We start from the raw sequence: 24,053 nt of genomic DNA on the forward strand, positions 1-24,053 counted from the left end.
TCCCAATGTTGTCCAGGTCCCAATCCCTGGGACCTGTGAATATGTCAACTGAGGTGGCAAAACAGACTTTGCAGATGCGAGTAAATTAAAGATCTTGAGATGGGGAGGTGATCCAGATCATCAGGTGGGCCCAATGTCATCACAAGGATCCTTGTAACAGGGAGGCCAGAGGGTCAGAGTCAGAGGTGGAGGTGGGACCACAGAAACAGGCAGATTGGAGGATGCTACACTGCTCGCTAGAACTGTAAAAGAATAAATTTGTGTAGTTTTGGATCACTAAGTTTACGGTAATTTGTTACAGCTGCCATAGGAAATTGATACAGGAGCTCACTGAGGAGGCATAAAGGACTAGAAGACACAATCCATACCGTAAATTATTTACGTAGTTGTAGCTCCAAAAACAACACGAAAGTACAAGCATTTAAGGGGAAGCTAACAGATGACAAGTGTGTGTTTTGAGAATAATAAGTGACTTGGAAGTCTGACTCTGGGTTTTAATTGCCTGCAATTCTTCCCGTGGTCATGGTCACAAACCCGTTCCTGCTCCTTAAACAATGCAAAGAGCCAGCGGGGAGACACGGGGCCCTTCACGATTCTGCCCCATCCTCCTTCAGGCCAGTGCTGGGCTTGGGCAGTGGTCTTTGTTCAGTGGGCCTGTCTTTGGGGGACCTCAGTGCAGTGTCAGGAAAGGGAGTAGGGGAGGGTGGGTCACCTGCTGCAGCCTTCAGCTTCTCCAGTGGTCTCGAGGGATTCTGTCCTGGTCCTAAACACGCCCAAATCCGTACAAGGAAACCCTGCGGATAAAGGCACCCAGCATCCTGGTGGGGTTTCGTTTGCCTGCACCTGGGGTGTCATGTCCACCTCACCTGTCCCCCAACACCTAACCAAGAACTCCTTTCAGCCATGCATGCTGCTCATTTTGAGAAGGATTCTGATAAAGTCAATTGTCATTTCCTGCCTTTCTGGAGAGGGTCGCCTCCAGTGATATTTGGTGCCCCATGTGGATCGGAGCTCCGTGTGGCTCCCTACCTGGCCCACCACATCCCGCGGGCCTGCTGAGGATGCAGCTCTGCTTGGCCAGGTTAGATCCCTTCAAAGTCTCTACAGGTGCTGGCAGCTCGGGCGGTGTCAGGAAGCCCACAACAACCCTGCAGCTGGGAGCCTGTGGCTCGAGCTATTGAAATAAGAGCTGGATTTATGAACACCATAAATCAAAACTCTACATTCTCTGTCATTTTTTAATGGGGCAGAACTGTGTTTCCAGAATTTGTGTGTCTCCAAGCAGAAGAGTTCGTACATTTTCACGTCCCAATTCGCTACCAAGGCAATATAAGTTATAGCATATTCCTCATATGCTCATGACTGTTTTCACAGGTCCCTCATGCTTCCAGATTAACCACATACTAAGGATGCGGTTATTAGTTTTTACATTTTTATTTTTAACTAATTATGGGTCCACAGGAAGTCGCAAAGATAGCGGAGAGAGTTTCCGTGTATCCTTTGCCCAGATTTCCCCTGGTTACATTTTACATAAATTTAGTTCATTATCAAGTTCTGGATACTGACATTGGTACAATGTGTGGGTGCAGTTCTGTCATTTTATCACGTGTCGATTCTGTAGGTCACCACCACAGTCAAGATGCAGAATTGTTCCTTCCACACAAGGTCCTCCCTCACACTATCCCTTTATAGTCACACCCCCACACCCTCTCCACCATGCCATCCCTAACTCCTGTAAATACTAATCTGTTCTCCTTCTCTATAATTTTGTCATTTCAAGAATGTTACACAAATGAAATAGTACAGTTTATGACCTTTTAAGATTTTTTTTTTTTTTGAGGAAGATTAGCCCTGAGCTAACATCTGCCACCAATCCTCCTCTTTTTGCTGAGGAAGACTGGCCCTGAGCTAACATACGTGCCCATCTTCCTCTACTTTATATGTGGGATGCCTGCCACAGTATGGCTGGCCAAGCAGTGCGTAGGTCTGCACCCGTGATCTGAACCGGTGAACCCCAGGCCACCAAAATGGAACGTGAGAACTTCACCGCTGCGCCCCAGGGTCAACCCCAAGATTGGCTTTTTTCATATAGCATGTGCCCTTGAGATCCATCTGAGTTGCAGCATGCGTTAATATTTCACTCCTTTTAATCGCTGAGGAGCATTCCATGCTGTGGATGTACCATGGTTTGTTTAACCATTCACCTATTGAGGGACATTTTGGTTGTTTCCAGTTTTTGGCTATTACAAATAAAACTGCTATGAAAATTCAGTTTTCTTTTTTGTGTGGACATAACTCCTCATTTTTCTGGGATAAATGCCCAGGAGTGCTACTGATGGATTATACAGGAAGAATATATTCAGTTTTTTAACAAACTGCCAAATTATTTTCCAGAATACATTTTACATTCGTACCTGCGATATATGAGAGATCTAGCTTCTCCATGTCCTCACCAGCATTTGGTATTGTCACTATTTTTTCTTTTGGCTGTTCTGGTAATGGTGTAGTCATAGCTCATCTCGGTCTTGATTTGCATTTCCTTGGTGGCTAATGATGTTGAACGTTTGCCATGGGCTTATTTGCCATCCTTATAGTCTCTTTGGTGAAACGTCTCTTCATGTCTTTCGCCTATTTTTTAAATTGGATTGTTTGTTTTTTTACTGTTGAGTTTTGAGAGTTCTTTATATATTCTGAATATGAGTCCTTTATCAGATATGCGGTTTGCAAATCTTCTTCTCCCGGACTGCAGCTTGTCATTTTGTCCTTTTAATGGCAACTTTCACAGAGTAAATGTTTTGAATTTTAATGAGATCCAACTTATCGATTTATTATTTAATGAATGTGTTTTTGACATCATGTCTAGAAGTCTGCCTATCCTTCATTCATGAAGGTTTTCTATTCTTATCCTCCAAAAGTTTCACGTTTTAGGTTTCAATCTACGTCCATTTTAAGTTAATTTTTGTGTAAGGAGCGAGTTTTAGTTGGGGTTCATTTTCTTTCGCCCATGGATACCCAAGTTTTTCCGGCACCTTTGTTAAAAAGACCATCCTTCCTCCACTGAATTGCTCTTGCACTTTTATCAAAAGTTTTGAATTTTGCCTCTTCTAGAGCACACTGCCCAAATCCAGATGCAGTGAAACCATCAGTACTGTGCTCTCCAATGTCCCATCCAGCGAGAAGCCACGCTGAGCCTCAGGGGCTGTTTCTTACGTGCGCTTGTCGATGCTCAGTGTGTCAGGGAGAGAATCTTACATCGAGAACAAGTTGCTATCAATGCAGAATACAACAGGCAATTTACTGGCAGGCTGAGCAGATAGGGAGAAATAGAGAATTATAGGCCATCAAACAGCCAGTTTGGGAATGCTTAGTAGATTCAGAAAAATGCTGGTGCATCTTTGAGCCAGTTCTCAAGATGCAACTTAAAACTGGTGAGGCTTCAATGTTAACAACACTTATCCTCCTGGTCCAGAAAAGACAGAAGTGTGATTTGAAAATGATTCTTGCCATAAAATCTCCCCAGAGAAGTGACAAAAACAGGCAACTCCATTCCTTTTTGTGCAATGTATGAACTGATGCCAAAATCACAAGCAAGAGCCAGTTCATTTGCTTGAGTCAAGGGACCCTGAATTTTCTGGGTGATAAGATGTGGCCATCATAACCTCTCCCTGGGAAATCACTCCTTCTAATGAGACTGAGGTCGACTTCCCCTCTGGTTGACTTCCTCTCCTTTGCACACATGCCCTGCTCTAGACTTGGGGACACAGGATGACTGCATAGGGGCAGGACTGGCCAAGGTGAAGGACCTGCAGACTTTCTGCTGAGGAACTTGACTGGGTGTAAAAGGAAATGGTTACCAGCTGGCCTCTCGAGTCCACCAGCACAGTCGGCTCCATGGCAACCACCACCAGCCTCTTGCTCAGACCCAGAGTGGGTATCTGTTTAAAAGAAGCTCTGAGCAATATTATATGTGGCTGGAAAATTAAAAATGTTTATGACCTGGCAGTGGTCAATTCAAGGACCCAAATGAAATTGAATTCCCTATGAAACAAAAATCTAGAAAATAAGAGGGAGAATGTCCACTGGAGAAGAAGAATAAATATGAAGGACACTGAAGGAGAAAAGCAAATCGTAACGACAGCTGCTTCGTCTGATCCACTGAGGGCCCAGCTCGTTGTCATGGGCTCGCGGGGTGCCATGCTTACCTGTCATGAATAATTTGTGAATTCATGCAGGACCCCTGCTCCACCACGTCTCTAGCAGCTTGCAAGTGTTCACCATATTATTGGGTTCACTCCATGGATCTAATGAGCAGACTCTAGACCGTAAGGTAAAGGGATATTGGTGTGAACAGGAAAGAGACAGCCTTTGAAGACCAAACTAGACATTTTTTTCCTGCACTTTCTCTTTTATTTTGGTAAAATACACACATAAGCTTTACCATCTTAGCCATTTTTAAGCGTTCAGTTCAGCGGTATTAAATAAATTCTCGTTGTGCAACCATCACCATCAGGCATGCCCGTTACTCTTTTCATTCTGTAAAACTCTACCTATAGGAAGCTGTATTCCTATTAAACAGTAACTCCCCATTTTCTCCCTCCCTCAGCTTCTGGCAGCCACCATTCTACTTTCCGTCCTTATGATTTTGACTACTCTAAGTACCTCGTGTATGTGGAATCGTACAGTATTTGTCTTTTTGTGACAGGCTTATTTCATTTAGCATAACGTCCTCAAGGTTCATCCGTGTTGTAGCATGTTGCAGAATTTCTTTTTAAGGCTGTATAATATTCCGTTCTATGTAGAGACCACATTTGGCATATCAATTCATCAGTTGATAGACACTTGGGTCGTGTCCACACTTTGGCTATTGTGATGACTAATGCTGCTATAAACACTGGTGTACAAATATCTCTTCCACACCTTGCTTTCAGTTCTTTCAGGTACATACTTGAATCATATGCTGAATCACATGGTAATTCTATTTTTCGTTTTTTGAGGAACCACCATACTGTTTTCCACAGTGGCTGTACCATTTTACCTTCCCACCAACAGTGCACAAGGGTTCCAATTTCTCCACATCCTAGCCAACACTTGTTATTTTCTGATTTTTTTAATAGCAGTCATCTTAGTGGATGTGGGGTGGTATCTCATTGTGGTTTTGATTTGCATTTCCCTAGTGGTTAATGATATTGAGCATCTTTTCATGCGCCTATTGGTCATTTGTATATCTTCTTTGGAGAAATGTCTGTTCAAGTCCTTTGCCCATTTTTGAACTGACTTGTTTGTTTTTCTGTTGTTGAGTACCAAGTTAGACTTTTAAATGGGATGCTAGGACTGTTTAAAAAAACAATAACTCTGTAAAAACTAGTGTGACTCAGGAAGCTAGGCCTGAAAGGGGAGGTTAAAAACCTGTGCCAGCCTCAAAACCAAGTAGTCTTTTGAGATTAAGCCAATAACGTGGCTTCTGTGAATTTCAGGTTCTTTAAAGGCAAGCAGATGGGGACTTACCTTGTGTTGCTGTCTGGAAGTAGAGGGATGTTCAGTGGTGTCTGGAAAACAGCCACAGGGAAAGCAGCTAAGCCCCCAAGTTTAATGGAAATCAGACTACAGCCTGTCCCAAATGGAATGACCCACTGCCTCAGCTTCCCATTCGTTTTATAGCTTCAATTGAAAAGATATTGCTCCAAACTCTACATACATCCCCCACATTTCTGTGACATGTCACAGGTGAGTCTGAAGGAGTGGGGGATGTGCAGGGGGAGGCAGATGGCATTGGTGGGTTTAGTTCATCAAAGGTCTGCTGGGTACCCACTGGGAAGCTGGCACTGGGCCTGATGGGCACTCTGATGGAAAAAACAGAGAACGACAGGATGTCAGAAGGATCAGAAAACCCTGAAGAATTTCCATGCTCGCTATGGAGAGAAGATGCCAGCCCAGGCACAGTGGGATAAAAACTCAGTGGGGTGTAATGAAAGGACAGGCAGGCAGAGTTGGGAGGGTCCATGAGTGTTGTCGTGCTGGTCTGGCTCACAGAACTTTAGCAGGTTGTACTGGCCTTCAGGACAAGTGTCAAGTAAGATATGATGCTCCTTCTCATTCTTATAGTTCACTCGCCTCACTCAGTTCCCATCCTCTGCCAGAGGGTAGCCGGGAGGCGGAGGGAGAATTGGGAGGGGTTTGTCACTTACTGTTACGGTAGCAGCTACTCATTCAAGGAGCTCTCCTTTTGGGACAGTCTGTTTAGCATCTTGACTGGAGGGTCCTTCCCCAGGGTCTAGCATCAGTGGAGCAGAAAAGTGTAAGTGCCGCCTCTCAGCCAGGAAGGCGAAGGCAAAGTATCTTTAATTCACAGGAGTTGTACATAATCCTGGAGGTTCTTTTCAATAGTTAAGCAACGATGGGGCGAGGGGCTGGCCGTGACGCCCTCCAGCGCTGAGGCACAACAGGACTATTAATCCAAGCTGTTTTAATTTCAGTCCCCGGTCACATGGATTTTGAAGCCCGGTTTAGGTTCTTCAATGCTCAGTGCAGATAGCCTCTAAAAGATGACAGGATTGGCGGGGCCAAAATACAACTGACAAACTGGACTTTTACAGACTTAGAGATTTTCAAAATATTTGTAAGATGGGTGTCTCCAATAAAACTTTCATCGTTCCCACTGGTCAAATAAGAGTTGTTCCCTGCAAGATCTTTAAATAAACCTGTACCTTCAACCCACCCTACTGCCAAAGGTGAAGCCTGAAAGAACCAGGCTGTGGTCCTGTCCCCCAGTTGGGTCTCCTTTATTTCCCACCAGTGTTTTCTGAATCACCAAGGAAGAGAACCAGGGGCTACATTCTAGTTCCTCCATGGTCAAGTTTCTTCGTGCTTCCCTCTGGCTGAGGGTCTGTTGGAGGTGAGCCCAGGATCCTAAAGGCTGTCCCAGTTATATCTCTATGTCCCTTTGATGTCTGCCTGGCAGATGCTGTTCACAGGTAAATGCATATCAAAACCCCAATGAGATACGACTTCATACGCACTAGGATGGCTATAATCAAAAAGACAGATGGTCGCAAATATTGGCAAGGATGTGGATAAATTGAGACCCTCAGAGATCGCTGGTGGGAATGCAAATTGGTGCAGCTGCTTTAGAAAACAGTTGAGAAGTTCTTCAAAAGGTTGAACATAGAATTACCATACAATCCAACAATTCCACTCCTAGGCATATACCCAAGAGAAGTGAGAACATGTCCTCCTCTATGGTGTTGGAAAAGCTACTCAGGAGCCGTTGTAACTGTTACCCATGTAGGCAGCCAAGATGTGTTCATTCATGTAATTCATTCATTCAATAATATGGAGCATCTACTATGTATCCGGTGCTGGGAAAGAGTAGTAAACAAAATAGACAAATAGTCCTGCCCTCACTTACCCTACAGGTCAGTGGGGAGGAGGACACAGGCTGTTAACTATGTAAGTAGAATATGTAATAAGTTAGGAAGGGGTGTGGCATCAAGGGAGATATTGCAATTTAAATAATGATGATCAAGGAAGGCCTCGCTGAAAAAGATATAATGTGAATGAATACCTGAAGGAAGTGTGGGAGAGAGTCAGACAGGTACCTGGGAGAAGAATGTTCCAGACAAAAGGGCAGCAAGTGCAATGGTCCTGAGGTTGGACTATGGCTAGCATACCCCAGGGGCAGCTGGGCCAGAGAGGCTGGATGTGAGTGGGTTGGCAGGTGCAGCTGCTGTATGTGTGATGGCTTTTCTTTTACAATGAAATGGGGTTCTGTGTAGAGACTGGGGCAGAGGAGTGACGTGGTATGACTTGGGCTTTTAAAGGATCGTTCTGACTCTTTTGTGGGAAATAGAGTTGCTTGTTCCCTGGTCCTCGGGATGAAGGGGGAAGCAGGAAGAGCAGTTAGGATGCTGTTGCAATAATCCAGCAAGAAACAATGACATCTGGGACCAGAGATGGCAGTGCAGGTGGTGACTTGACGGATTTCTCCCAATGCCCTTGGAACAGAGGAGGTGGATGAAGGGGTGCGAGGTTGCATGGTAGAGTTTAAGAGAGAGAATCTGGGTGAATACAATCAGGATAGATCAAGGAATGGTGAGAGAAGATACGAGCTTCCAGGCAGGTTGCTGGGTATTTATACAGGGCAGAGGGAAATGGCTAGTGCCCTATCAAGGGATTGAAGCTGCTGATCTACCATAAAATTGCAGAATTAATCCAGTTGCTGGGTTCATTATAAATGATGGCAGAAAGCAGCACAAGTAAGTTAAGAGGATAAAACAGCCTTATTGGTTTGGTTTCCAAATCATGGAGAGAAAAACATCTCATCAGTTCAGTGAACAAACACACGGAGGTGCTTCTGGACCATGCAACAGAAAAGCATTTATGTTTACATTCATAATTGGTTTTCTGGATTGGCTGAAAATATAACACCATCCTTCCCTTCCATAGCATGAAGGAAAATTAAGACTCTTTCTGTCTTATGTGTTCATTTTCTTCCTCCTCCAATTTTTTTTTTTGATGAGGAAGATTGGCTCTGAGCTGACATCTGTGCCACTCTTCCTCTATTTTGTATGCAGGACACTGTCACAGCATGGCTTGCTGAGTGGTGTTTAGGTTTGTGCCCAGGATCCGAACCTGTGAACCCCAGGCCACTAAAGTGGAGTGCACGAACTTAACCACTGCGCTACTGGGCCAGCCCCTCCTCCACTTGCTTTTGATTGTTATAATTGGGGTGGTTCAGTTGTACTTGGTGGAAAATAAAGCAAAAAAAGTAGAAACTGGACAGGTCTGGAAGAATGTCTTTCTCTAAGGACGTGTCATGAGAAAGACACGTTTACTTTAGGAAGTGTGCTCCTTGATGGAATTTAAAACTTGTTTTGAATATTGGAACTTCGTTTTTTTTGCAAGTTTTCAGGAACTCAATTATTACCTCAAATCCTATGAGCCTGTTGTAGGTGATGAGAGTACCGCTTGATGGAGATAAAACCCCAACCTGATGGAGTTATAGCCTAGTTGGCGGAGACAGGAAATAGACCAATAAATAAGTATGATATGTAGTATGTCATAGCGATGAGCTCCACAGACACAAAGCAAAGGCGGAGATGAGGAGCTCCAGGGTAGAGAGGTGGTTGCCAATGAAATGGGACAGGCAGGGAAGGCTCCTCTGAGACACTGTCGCTTGAATAAAGACCTGGAGGAGAGGAGGGAGCCATGTGGATAGCTTGGAGAAGAAGAAATAGCAGATGCAAAGGTCCAGAGGCAGGAGGACTGTCCAGGAGGCCTACATAGTTGGAGCCGAGAGAATGAGCTGAGTAGTAAGACATGAGGTCAGACTGGTGGGGAGGGGGCAGGTCAGAGAGGTGCTCGTCAAATCTCAGTTCTCCTCACAGCCTTCTCTAACGAGAAGGAATGCCAGGGAGTCACAAGACGTGTTTAAATGGATTATCAAAAACAGAGTGGGCAAAAATATTTGCAAATCATATATCTGATAAGGGACTTATATCTAGAATATATAAAGAACTCTTATAAGTCAATAATAAAAAGATAAATAACCTAATTAAAAACGGGCAAAGGATTTGAGTAGACATTTCTCCAAAGAAGATGTACAAATGGCTAATACATATGGCATTTCCCTAATGGCTAATGATGTTGAGCCCGAAAAAATGCTCAACATCGTTAATCGTTAGGGAAATACGAATCAAAACCACAATGAGATCTCACTTCGCATCCATTAGGATGGCTATAATGAAGAAAACAGACAATAGCAAGTGTTGACAACTATGTGGAGAATTTGCAGCTCTCATAGATTGCTGGTGAGAATGTAAAATGGGACAGCTGCTTAGAAAACAGTCTAGAAGTTCCTTAAAAGGTTAAACACAGAATTGCAGTATGATCCAAAGATTCTACTCACAGGTATGTATTCAAGAGAAATGAGAACATATTCCCACACAGAAGCTTGTCCACAAATGTTCACAGCAGTGTTATTCACAATAGTCAAGAAGTGGTAACAACCCAAATGTCCATCAACTGACGACTGGGTAAGTAAAACGTGGCGTATCCATAGAATGGAACATTGATTGGCAATAAAAAGTAAGGAAGTGATAAATGCCACAGCATGGATGAACCTTGAAGACATTATGCTAAGTGAAAGAAGCCAGACACAAAAGGCCACGTCTTGTCTTATCCTATTTATACGAAATGTCCAGAACAGGCAAATTCAGAGACAGGAAGGAGGTTAGCGCTTGGGGAAGGAGAGAAAGGGGTTAATGACTACAGAGTGTGGTGTTTCTTTTGGGATAATGAAAATGTTCTAAAATTGATTGTCATGGTAGTTGCACGACTCTGTGAATTGCACTAAAAACCATTGAACTGTACGCTTCAAGTGGGTGAGTTGTATGGTACGTGAATTGTATCTCTATAAAGCTATTAAAAAAACACACACACACATACACAAAAGACTGCTCTAGCTTCTCTCTTGAGAAATAGGAACGTAAGCAGGGAACAAGGATCCCAGCGAGGAAATTGTTACACTAAGCCAGGCACAGAGATGACCATGGCTGGACCAGGGTGCTGGTGGGGAAGGTAAGTTAGATTCTGGTTTATTCATAGTAGAGAGGAGAGGCTTTGCTCATGGACTGGATATGGGGTGCTGCTACTGTGGGAATAGACTGTGTTATTACTTCATTGTGAGGACTGGGGAGCACTGAGACAGAGAGGAGCCAAAGATGCAGAGCAGACCCATGGATGAGCAATGCCATGGCCCACCTCTACAGGTAAGGCAGTGCAGTAGGGACTCCCAGGATATACAGAGAGACCCCGCTCCTCACCTCAGCAAGCTTGCAGTCTGAGAGTGCAAATTTCAGCACAGGAACACAGAAAAAGGAAATGAGTACAAGGTTTTAATAAGTGCTGCAGACAACACAAGAAAAAATATTGCACAAACCAGTTCCTAGCATAAACTAATAATCGCCATAGGAATTCAAATATGACTCCGGGCGGAAACAGCCCCCTGAGGCAGGGCTGAGATGTGGGGAAGAATGGGACCGAAGAAGAAGGAGGGAGTCCCAGGAAACCGTGGTTTTGGGAGTCAGGAAATAGAGGACTGTGTCTGAAGTCAATTTCACATGGAGATGTCAAGGGAGATAAGGTTGGAAAAAGGAGAAAACAATTCTCCTTTAAAATGCAGAGGGGAAAAATCCTTTGTCATCATTTGACTGATGGTAAGAGTGAGCCAAACAATTTTGTTCCAGATCATAAACCAATTGCCCTCTTGCACGAGATTAACTACTAGAAAGACCTACTGGCTTTCTCCGATGATGGGACGATAAACAACGCACATGGCAGACTGCCTGGAAAATGAGACGTAATGATGAGGGTCAAACACTGTTATTAAATCCATGTGGAAGGAGAATCAGGAGGAGGGGAAACCTCTGTGAATTGTGGCGAGAAAGCTGGATAACAAAAGGGCCAGAGGGGCTTTTTTACAGATGTTAGAATTCAGTGCATTATGAGACTTGTCAAAGAGGAGCATTAAAACCATTAAATAGATTCAGGCCACACCGGATAAAAACCGCCTGCTCTTTTCCCAGAGGACAAGAAAGATGGACAGCCCGTCCTCAGTCTTGGAAATGATCCTCATGACAGCCCAGACGTTAGGAGTCTGTGTCTTACAGAGAGGCTTCTAAGGGGCGGTGGGAGGATTGATCAAGTTTCTGTCCGTACAGCAGTTTGTCAGCACTCCATCATGCCGGCTGTGAACCCGACAGTCTGCTTTTCGACCTGTTCCTCACTTTCTGCTCACTTTTATTGCAGCTAAGCAGTGTGTTTCTTCTTTTTTACAAACTTCCCTGTGCCTCCATTTGCAGGGTCCCCGTTCCTTCTGGGAGGAGGGGCTACTTTTCATTTCCAGCAGCCTGATCGGTGGCTGGTGGAGGGATGGAGAAACCTCAGACAAAATCCACAGGATGCACACAGATGCTGGAGAGGGGCCGCGGGTTTATTCATTCACCCACAGCGCATGGCTCAGCGCAGCCCCCAGGAGCCTCCTGAGTATCGACTGTGACAGCAACTGCTTAGAGCTGGAGCCACCAGGAACAGTTTCCAGACTCACTGGGTAAATCATTTTGATCGACTGTTAGGTTGAATTGTAACAATTGTCATTTAAATGGCTCAGAAATGATGAACATTAGCAATTGTGTATGACTCAACCTAATATTTCAGGTTTCCTACCTCCTTTGATGAATGGATATAAATAGTTATATCATTTATGACTTTATAGCTGGAGCTTCCGATGTCAGCAGACCACATTAGTGAGCCCATGGGGAATAAAAGGACAATTCCATTCTATATCCCACTTCAAATCCTTGATTAAAGTACCTTCTGCAACTCAATCAATAACATTTACTAGATGCCTCTGTCTGCCGGGCATGAGACAATATGTAATCACCTGGTATGCACAGTCTAAAGTCATTTAAGGTTCGTCGTCATCATCATCATGATGTCATATATAGAAACACTCAGCCTGATGAGATGGCCTACCGGAAATATCCCCAAGCATTTTGAGAGGTCATAAAAGGACTCCAGGTAGACTATGAAGTGTAGGAACGGTGCCAAACTTATGTACAGGCTGACTTTGAAAGCATCTGGGATACGATTTGGATATGTGGGGAAGAAAGAGGAGAGCTAAAAAATCTCCTTGACCCAAATGTCTCTTTTTGTCTCTGGTCTCACTTTGGGAGCAGCAAGTTCCAGGCAAACCATAATTGGCATGATAGGGGAACTAGCCTCTATTCTAGTCCATTCTAAACTTCTCTTGTCCACGAGTACTGCTCTGGGGATCCTCTTCTGTTCACATGCCGTTCTTGCCTGAGGCTGTTCAGCCTAGAATTGGTTGTTTCTCCCTTCATGGCCCTTGTGAATAATTGCAGAGAGTTTTCAGACTTTGTATCTCAAATGGTGGAAGCCTGATTTCTTCTTTGACAATCATCTTCTACAGAAGGTTTCACCTCCCTTTGAGACACGGCCAATGCTGGATAGCAGATCCAGCTTTAGTAACGGATCAGTCAGGCTCGGCTAGGCTATGCTGCAATAACAAACAACTCCAAGATCTCAGAGACTGAAACAGCAAAGGTTTATTTCTTGTTCACACTCCACGCCCATTGCAGTTCAGCGGGGCCTCCGTGCACACTATTTTCATGGAGACATGCTGGCTGGGAGAGGCTCCAGTTCTGGTCTTCCACAGTGGCTTAGGCAGGAGAAAGGAAGTGTGGCAAATTGCACACTGGTTCTTAAAGCCTCCATCTGAAAGTGACATGGCTTTGCTGCAAGTCACACAACCACATGTAACTTCAAGAGGAGGCAGAAAAGTGGAATCCATCATGTATACAGAAATTAGAGGGCTGGTATTGTCTAGTGAAAAGCAATAAAGACCGCCACCAATGGACTATGGGAATGCATGCACGGTGTCTTGAGCTTTCTCTCGCTACCCTAAGCATGCCATCCTACATCCTTGTTTGTTCAACTGGTTGTGCTTTCTTTAGGTTTTCTGCTAAGACAGAAGGAGTTGCCTTCCATTTCCTTTGTTGGAAAGAGGAAAGTGGAATACGACTTCTGACTCTGGCCTATGAGACCATAATATTTCCTGTGCGATTCCCTGAAACATGAATATGCAATAGCAATATCTTTTGTTTATGTATTTTTTATTGTGGTAAAATATGCATAACACAAAATTGACTTTTTACCATTTTAATGCGTACAGTTCAGTGGCACTAAGTACATTTACATTGTTTTGCAACCATCACCACCATCCATATCCAGAACTTCTCATCTTTCCAAACTAAAACTCTGTCCCCATTAAACAACTCTCTACCCTCCCCGCTCCAGCCCCGGGCCACCAGCATTCCATTTTCTGTCTCTATGAACTTGACTACTCTAGGGACCTCATATAAGTGGAGTCATACAATATGTGTCTTTTTGTGACTGGCTTATTTCACTTGGCATAAAGTTTTCAAGGTTCATTCATGCTGCAGCAAGTATCGGAACTTCCTTCCTTTTTAAGACAATAATGTTCCATTGTATGGACACGCTAGATTTTGTTTATCCATTCATCTGTCAAGGGACACTTGAATCGCTTCCACGTTTGTCTATTGTGAATGGTGCTGCCTTTGTCTATTGTGCTTGAATTCCCTGCTTTCAGTTGTTTTGGGTGTATGTCTAGAAGTGGGATTGCTGGGTCATACGGTAATTCTATTTTTGACTTTTTTGAGAAATACAGTAGCAATATTAACCCAGTGTTTTTAAAGCTATTTTCTGTGGAACTATGGCCCTATCCTGGTGACTCACACTGCGTTTTAGCCTAGCAAATTCCGAGAATTTCTACAGGAAAGAAATCTCTTTTATCGTGGATTAACACAGCATTTACCAAATTTATTTAACCACAGTATCCCCACTCTGTTTTTGATTGGGATAACTGTTAAGACCCCGTGGAATATCATGCAGTGTGGGAAATATTAATTAACCATTCAACTCTCAGTATCGTGTATGCTGCATGAGAAATGGCTAAATGATCTAAGAAAAAAATCTAAAATGTGGAGAACAAAGATGTCACAGTGTGACTGGTCAGCTCCCTCACCAGCATTCTTGTTGGCTAAAAACTACTAAAATGTCTCATTCCACCAAAGCTGAAAAACACTGTTGAGGAAGAGAAATGAAAAGTTCGCAGGAGGCGAGGAAGGGGTGGAGAGCGAGGGAAGGGGGAAGAGAACGCACGTCTATTGAAGATCTACACCTGCTGGAGCTGTGCCGGCTGCATTCACCTCCCTTGCTCATTCAGTCTGCACAATAATTTGAGAGTAGATATTGTTATTTCTGCCCTTCCAGGTGAGGAAACAGGCTCACGACCACACAACTGGTTGGCAGTGGTGTTGGGACTGGGCTTGTTCTTGTGACGCTGAAGCCAAGAGAGGGCCAGTGGTTTTCAGTGGATGCGAGGTAGCACAGAGTTGCCTGCAGAGGAGAGCCACACCTGGCTGCAGGAGGGACATGGTGGCCTGGGGACAGTCAGTGTGCAGACAGGTAGCCCCCCCCCCCACCAAAATGCACACTCATGTGGTCCATCTTAGATGGAGCTTCCCAACATCTTTTGGATCATAGTGTGTATAGAAAATGATCGTATTTGTATGATAACCTGAGATGAATGGGGTAAGGCTTCTTGAGGCTGGCCACAGAACTGGGGGCCCCCAGACTCTCCCAGCTTCCCTATGGGCTGAGGGGGTCACTCTCTAGGCGTGTCTGTACCCCAGGGGCTGCACTCTGTTGGGAAGCTCTGCCCCAAGTGTGTTCCCTATTACAACACAGAATGTGGAGTTGTGAGGAAAGCAGTGCGTGTTGGGAGCGGGGAGTTGGCAAAACTAAGATGCCAACTGCCATGGCAAGGCTGGGGGCACCGTTCTATCTATCCCATAAGAGGTGGTTTCATGTTTTCAGCAGTGGCCTAAGGAAAGGACTTTGTGTTACTGAGGTGTGGAGGAGAAAATGGAGATTTGATTCCCTTTAGTGTTGGGGGCCGTCTGTTCCCCAGAAGTCGTGGCCTCTGAAGTGGAAACCGAGAACTTCCATGCCTGAGAAGGGACTTGCTGGCAACATGTGATGACCTTCTAGTATAGGATTGTCACTGACTAATTGCCCCAAGCAACTCAAGGGTGGGTTCAGAAGCATTTAACTGTTTGAGAGATGCACTCACCGACCACCCTGAACTAGACCAAGCCCCACCACAAGAGGGATGCCTAGACCTTCGCCTCATTTTTAATGCTAGGATCTCCTCTCTGGGAGGAGCTTAGGCCTTCTTACCACAACCTGCAGTGTGTGTGGAAGCATGTTTTCCAACTGAGAATGTGCAAGCAAATGCCCACCTCTCCCTTTTGAATATTCATTCCTCATCCAAAATAAAAGGGTCCTGCTTCCCTTCGTTCCGGGACGTCCACGACTTTGGAAATGATTCTGTGTGGCATCCTATTTGCTGCAAATAAGTTCTGCTTTGTGTGACAACTACTTGTGGGCGTGGGTCTGATTTTAACTCTGCCAGGAGGAGAACCCACTTGGTTGGGTAACAGGATGAAAGAGCTGGTGGGGGTGGAGTTATGCCCAGTGATGGACATCCATTTATCCACCAGAACTGTTTCTGTTTTTAAACTAAAATTGAAATGAATTTTATCATAAAATATAACGTCATTATTTTCTTCTAAGAGTAGTACATGTTTACTGTCTAAAACCTAAAAAGGAGTCTAAAAATAAAGCAGGAAATAAAAAGATTGGTGGATGTTTATAAGAAGCATCCTTTTAAGAATGACCTTCCTGAAAATTAACTTTAGTTCAGAACACTCTGATTTCTTAGACATCAATGTGTGAATATAGCTTAAATAATTAATAATGAAAATTGTTAAAATAGAAAGGTTTTATTTCCATAGGCTTAGTTGTTTTTAATAAATAAAATTTAAAAATTTGAGATAATTATAGATGTACAGAAAAGTTGCAAAGATGGTATAGAGGGTTCCCCTGGGTATCAATTACTCGGTTTTGGTTTCCCCACTGGTCATCACTGACTCTTTCTGCAGACCCCAGGAACCTTTGATCCCTGTGGCTTCCCTCTGCCAGTGGCACTTGGCCCAGGCATCCCAACTCAACAGTATCATTGATACCAGCTCAACACAAGGTTGACATAAGGGAAGCCACATTGTAGAAAAGAAACCATATTGTAATTATAAATGACCTCTGATTAACTAGCCCAGATATGCTCTGTAGATTTTATGGCCCCTCCCAGCTGCTTTAAGATGATAACTTCGTTCTTTTGAGTTCCTTAGGAACGTGATGACCCCTGCTGGACAGAGAGCCTATGCTGATAGCCATCATCAATGACAACTGAAAGATCAGGGTATAGGGTGTTGCTCGCGTCTCTGATGCATACGCAGTAAACAAAGGACTATCAGGAATTGGGACCAGATGTCTGCTCCCACCAGAGACCAGCCCCCTATATAACTGGCCTGTAGTCTTTGTTCTGTAAGATGGTTCCTTTGGACATTAGTCAGCCATCTTCCCTCTTGCTAGCAAGCTGTAATAAAGAAACCCTTTCTCTCCTACCACCTTGCCTCCTGACTATTGGCACGTCTTGCAGCGAGCAGACAACCCCCTTGGGCAGTAATGTCTTGGCTCCCTGAAGGGGTAGATGGAGCCTTATCCAAAGTTTGTTTTGGATGTCTAGACTGATGACGCCACACACACACCAAGAGGGTACGGGAAGGTTTATAACTTACGTAATTGAGGTCTCTGGAGAGAGCAGGGCAGGCCTCTCAAGCAGGTCCCAGAGGACTTGAGAGAGCAAGGAAAGGAGACCAGCCAGGCTTTTAATGTGTTGGGGGGATCAGAGTGAAAGTTCTCTTGGGGCACGGGCTTATACAGTTTGACCCTCCCTCAAGTGCCAACGCAGGGACCCCCCAAGCTTTCTATCAGCTTGTCCAGGTGTGAGACACAAGGGAAAGAGTGGGGTGAGGCTTGAGGGAGGTCAGGAGTTAGACGCCAAACACTGAGTCAGCTTCCTGTTTACAAACAGGTTCTTCACCAGTGCATCCTGGCCCAAATCAGTCTAGGGGAGTCCCACATGCAGGCATCCTTTCTCTCTTGAACTTGGGAGGTGGTCAATCCCAACACAGCCACATCTCTTTAGAATTCACTGTGGGCAGCCGGCCAGCCAGTGCCCAGAACTTCGGGAGTCTCGAGACGGATCAGACATGCATCTGCCCCTCACTGCACCCAGATACAGGGGTCCATGGCAGGCTTTTCTCGTGACCCCTTTGGACTCTCTCACCGGGTTCTGGGGGAAGGGCAGGCACCCCCACCCCTCACCCTTGAGGTGAGACTCACAGTGTAGCTCATGCCCAACAAATTCTCTTCAAAAATCCTTCCTGTCTCCACTCTCACCGTCCACCTTTTTACACCCGTGGTGTTGAGCGGTTCATGAATATTGCATCTGCTTGTAGTTTGGGGCTAAATCTATTGAGATTTGCTTCTGGCATTTCAATATGGAGCCGCACATCTATTGTACCTGGGGGACATTTAAGCATCCTGCTACATTTGTGTGTTGCTTATTATTCACTCATTGTATGTCCCTCTCAAAGGGATTTGAGAAGATTGACAGTATAAATTCATGTTCTGTCAGCCAGTTGCAAATACAGTCAGACGCTTTATTGCTTCAGTCTTAACCCCTTTCAAAAGCACTGCATCCCCACGTCAAACGCCTTTGATGTTCCTCATGGTTTCTCAGAGACGCTACTGAAGGTGCCTGAGAGGGTCGAAATTATGCCTATAGAAAATATATTTCTTAAAGCATTCTTTAAGAGCAATGCTTTTAAACTAGGTATATTCCAGAATCATCAATGAAGTTTTAGAAAAATCCATGTGCTGTAATCTACACCCTGGCATCCTGTTTTAGTCTACCTGGAGCATTTCCAGCATGTCTAGGTATTTGCACTGAAAAACAAAAGCTGCACAGGTGATTCTGATGCGTGCCCTGGTAAAAACCCATCCCTCCCAAACCGTATCCCATCTATTTAATCTCATCTACAGGACCAGTCTTCCTTATCTTCTTTTTTTGTTTTTAAATCTAGAATTCCACAAATAAAATGGAACATCTCTCCCTGTGTCTTGCACATAGTGGGATGTTTATTTGTTCATCCAATATTTACGGTGTTACTTACAGGGTCCCAGGGCCTGGGCTAGGGGGACATCAGAGAGATAGTGCCTCCAGATGAAGTCAGAGGCCTTGCTCCAGTGTAGGCTCCCAGGGAAATTCAGTGATTTGTAATTCATCTCTGGAGTTAATTTACCCTCCAGGTTGGAGCGGCCATGCAAAGGGACAGAGCATAAGAGACCCTACAAATATGCGTCCCACTGTAGAGCGGAGAATTGCTAATTTGATTTTTAAAAGACAGTCTTTAATTAAGAGTGTACTGAAATCCAGATGGAGGAAAGCTGGAGGCTGAAGATGAGTTGGTTACCTTCCAGAATCATTCGGGTCTCAGGCAATGAGGCTCTGTTCTAAGATGAGGGAGGCAGGGAGAGACCCAGGGTATGGGTTCCACATACATCGCAGAGGTAGATTACCCAAGTCTTGCAACGTTTCTCACCATCCAGGGTTTCTCAGCTTTTCTCCATTTGTTGTTAATCAGTTTCAGCTTTGTGCTTACACGATGCCAAAATAAGTCAATTCAGTTTTTTTTTAAGTGAGAAACATATACTAACAGAGCAAAAAGTACAATATAGAAAGAGACTCAGAGAGTTGACGGGCTGTGCTGTTTGTCCTGGTGAAAGGTTTTCTGAAGATGGTAAATAAGCCGGGGACTCACAGAGTGATCAGGATAGAACTATGGAGTTGTAAGCGAAGCGCCCATTTTGTATACTTCAGTCCTTATCCAACAATCCTAATGAAAAATGTCCTCCTCTCAACTGTGTTATTCTCATCTCTGCTGGGCTGAGTTTTAGCTTCTTTCTCAACACTTCCATTTCTTTTCTCTTGCAAGCTTAATTAAAGTTGAGGCTGGGCAGACATTTCTAAAGACAGAGTGATCTCTTTTTAATGACATGTCACAGTTGGAAACTGGCCTCTTAGGAAGCACAAAACTGGGAGGCATTTTGTCTGACTCTTTCCACTTGGTGAAGTGATTCAAAGACCAATTTAGATTTTGTTGAAATTACAGTAACATTTTAGAAAATGACACACATAAATGCAAATGACGCACGCAAATGCAGGCATTAGCATGCAAGAGTCCTTGGCCATCTGTGTTCACCAAAAGAAGTGCGCATTTCTGTGACTATAATGGATAGCATTAAAGATGGGGAATGCTGGAAACTCTGTGTTGGATTAACGTCTAGAAACTTCTGATTATTTTTAAATACTGTAACTTAGAACATAATAGTTTTTTCCCTTTGTCATTTCATTACATATAAAGTCTTCACTGTAGAAAAATTTGAAAACGTTAAAATATTGAAAAAATTGCCCCAATACCACCACTCACCAATAACCATTGTAAATAATTTGGTTGATGTTGTTATATAATTCGTTAAAAGTGTATTGTATTATGTATTATTTTTACCTGTTTAGTTCACTGACAACTCATAGAACAGTCCTTTTAAAATAATAATTTCAGGGGGGCCGGCCTGGTGGCATGGTAGTTAAGTTCATGAGCTCTGCTTTGGCTGCCTGGGGATCACTGGTTCAGATCCTGGGTGCAGACCTACACACCACTCATCAAGCCATGCTGTGGCAGCGTCCCACATAGAAGAACTAGAAGGACTTACAACCAAGATATACAACCATGTACTGGGGCTTTACGGAGAAAAAAAAATAGAGGAAGATTGGCAACGGATGTTAGCTCAGAGCCAAACTTCCTAAAAATAAATAAATAATTCCAGATTTATTAATTGAGCATCTACTCTGTACCAGGCATGTGAGATACTAAGGATGTCTTGGAGAGCAAAACTGCTCTCCCAGAACCTACAGTGTAGTGGAAGAGACAGCCACTCAGGAAAGTTCATGCCATACATTGCTACAAACTCGATGACCATGTGAAGGGAGCACCTGGGCTTTGATGAGAGGCTGATGTGGCAGTGAGGCTGGTGTAACCTGGAGAGTCAAGGGGCTTCCCTGTGGGGAAGGGAGCTTTGACCTGATATTTTAGGAATGCATGGGAGACAGCGAGAGCCAGAGCTGGTCCCTCCAGATGGTGATAATCTCATATTGATCTTCTGTGTTTCAGGTGCTGTTTCCCACTCACCTTGCTACAATCTTCGTGTTGCAAGAAAGCCCCCACCTCTGTCTCTCCTATCCCTCTTTACTTCTTTCCTTTTTTCCTGGGTAAGGAGGTTTGAGATCCATGAGTCCAGCTCTGCGTCTTCTTTGCTGCACTGACCTGACTCCCTGCTTCGTGCGTTCCTGCATCTCTGTGCTATTATGCATCCTTCTCTTTCGGACACAGGTAGCTCCAAGGCCAGGTCCTTTCTCCATAGGGGATCCTGTGTTGGGAGGGAAATTGTCTGTTCTCATCGCCAATTGCAGAGGAGAAGATAAGGTTGTTTGATAAAATATGTGGTGCGAATGTGAGGCCTCCTGGATTGCAGGTTAGAAGAACATCCTTCCAACAGAGCAGAGTCAGATTCACCCAGCTGTCCCCATGGACGCTGCCTTTGGGAGAACAACCTAAGAGAGTGAGAGGTAGGGCCCAGGCCCTCCAGGGTGCTCAGAACAGCACATGTCACATGGTTTGGGAAAACCCGGCTCTTCCTCTTGCTAGACGTGTGGCTCGGGGAGGTTACTGGAACTCTGCTAACCTCATTTTCTCACTGATAAAGTAGGGACGATGACACTAGTTTGGCTTCTATTGTTTTGTCTGCTTGGCATCTCTTTCCTTGGGGAACAGTCCTCACCATCTGGTGTTGGAGGAAGCTGTCAATCACAAGACCTACCTCTCTGGCCACGTGGGTGGACACGTTACTCAAGCTTGGCCAATGATAGTGACCCGTCCTCATAACCATGGAAACCAGCCCCAGGCTGGGAATGTGACCCAAGTGAGGTCAATCAGAGTCCTTCTCCAGGGTCTTATTTATAGATAATGAGAGAGACAAACCCTGTCATTCTCCTTGCATCAGGAACTAAAGTGAGCTGTGGACAGCCATGTTTCCTGTCACACAGGGGAAATCCTGTCCGGAGTAGGAGAGAATAAACCAAAGAGAACCAAGTGTAAGTGGGAGAAGGGGAGAGAGAGAGAGTAAGCGGGAGAAAGGAGGGTGGGTACCAGGCTGGTGACACTGCACGAGACCTTTACCCTTGTCATTGTTAGGGCCACTTTCACCCCTAGACTTCCCTGTTATGTGTTTCTTTAAAACTCTCTTTTTGTTGGTATTAGTTTTGGTTGAGTTTTCATCATTTGAAACTAAAACTAAAAGTCCTGGATAAGTTAAAAATCTACTTTATAGAGTTGTGAGAATTAAGTTAAATTTTGTACTTTGTTAAGTGCTTAATTAGTGTAGTATCTGGACAAAAGACATGTACTTAAGAACGTATGGCTAATAGTATTGGTAGGACATACCTACTCCTAGAACCTGGCCAGTAAAGGGTGGTCCATGTGGTCCAGCAGCATTGGCATCATCTGGGAGCCTGTTAAAAATGCTGACTCTCAGTCCTCACTTCGGACTTGCTCAATCAGAAAATGCATTTGGCAAGGTCCGCACATAAGTTGTATGCAAAATAAACTGTAAAAAGCACTGGCCTGGGTATGGCAATGAGATTTTAGATACAACGTCAAAGGCACGATCCATGAAAGAAATAATTGATAAGCTAGACTTCATTAAAATTTAAAATTTCTGCTCTGTGAAAGACAATGTCTAGAGAATGAGAAGGCAAGTCACAGGCTGGAAGAAAATATTTGCAAACTAGACATTTGATAAAAAAACTGTTAACCAAAATATACAAAGAACCCTTAAAACTTAGCAGTAAGAAAACAAATGACCCGACCCAAGACCCAAGACCTTAGCAGATACCTCACCAAAGAAGATACACAGATGACAAGGAAGCATATGAAAAGATGTTGCACATTATAAGCCATCAGGAAAATGCAACTTAAAACAGCAATCAGATACATACCTATTAGAATGGCCAAAATCGGGAACACTGACAACAGCAAATGCTGGTGAGAATGTGGAGCAACAGGAACTCTCCTTCATTGCTGTTGGGAATGCAAAATGGTGCAGCCACTTTGGAAGACAGTTTGGTGGTTTCTTACAAAACCAAACATACTCTTCACGCAAAATCCAGCAAGTGAGCTCCCTGGTATTATGCAAAGGAGCTGAAAACTTATGTCCACACAAAAACCTGCACAGGGAAGTTTACAGCAGGCTTATTTCTAATTGCCAATATTAGGAAGCAACTAAGAGGTGAATGGATTAGTAAACCGTGGTCCATCCAGACAATGGAATGTTATACAAGATTAAAAAGAAATGAGCTATCGAGCCATGAAAAGACATGGAGGAATCTTAAATGCGTATTACCAAGTGAAAGAAGCCAGTATGAAAAGTCTACATACTGTATGAGTCTAATTATATAAGATTCTGGAAAAGGCAAATCTATGGAGACAGTATGATCAGTGGTTGCCAGGGTTTGGGGGTGTGGGGAGGGATACATAGGCAGAGCATATGGGATTTTCAGGGCAGTGAAAATATTCTATGTGATACTATGATGATGGATACATGTCATTACAAACTTTGCTCAAACCCTTAGAAGGTATAACACCAAGAAGGAACCCTAATGTAAAATGTGGACTTTGGGTGATGGTGGAGTGTCACTGTAGGCTCATCAGTTGCATCACTTGTGGAGGATGTTGATAATGGGGGAGGCTCTGCATGTGTAGGGGCAGGAAGTGTATGGGAAAAAAATCTCTGTATCTGCATCTCAATTTTCCTGTGAACCTAAAACTGCTTTAAACAAATAAAGTCTTAAAAAAGTAAAAGCACTGGCCAGACACCAGAAGCACAGGCAACAAAAGTAAACTAGACAAATTGGAGCACATCAAAATTAAAAACTGTGTGCATCAAAGGACATAACCCACAGTGAAAAAGCAGTTTATGGGATAGGAGAAATTATTTGCAAATCATATATCTGATAAGGAGTTAATATCAAGAATATATTAAGAAGTCCTATGACTCAACAACAAAAAGCCCCCTAAATAACCCAATTAAAAATGAGCAAAGTACTTGACTAAGCACATGAAAATATGCTCAAGAACCCTAATCATTAGGGAAATGCAAATCAAAACCATAATGAGATATTGCCTCACACCCATTAGGATGCTACTATCAATAAAACCCCACAAAACCCCTGGGGTCAGCCCCATGGCTGAGTGGTTAAGTTTATGCTCTCCGCTTTGGTGGCCCAGGGTTTTGCTGGTTTGGATCCTGGGCGCGGACATGGCACCACTCACCAAGCCATGCTGAGGCGGAGTCCACATAGCACAACCAGA

This window comes from Equus caballus, chromosome 26 (assembly GCF_041296265.1).
Source record: "Equus caballus isolate H_3958 breed thoroughbred chromosome 26, TB-T2T, whole genome shotgun sequence".
Classification (NCBI taxonomy): domain Eukaryota; kingdom Metazoa; phylum Chordata; class Mammalia; order Perissodactyla; family Equidae; genus Equus; species Equus caballus.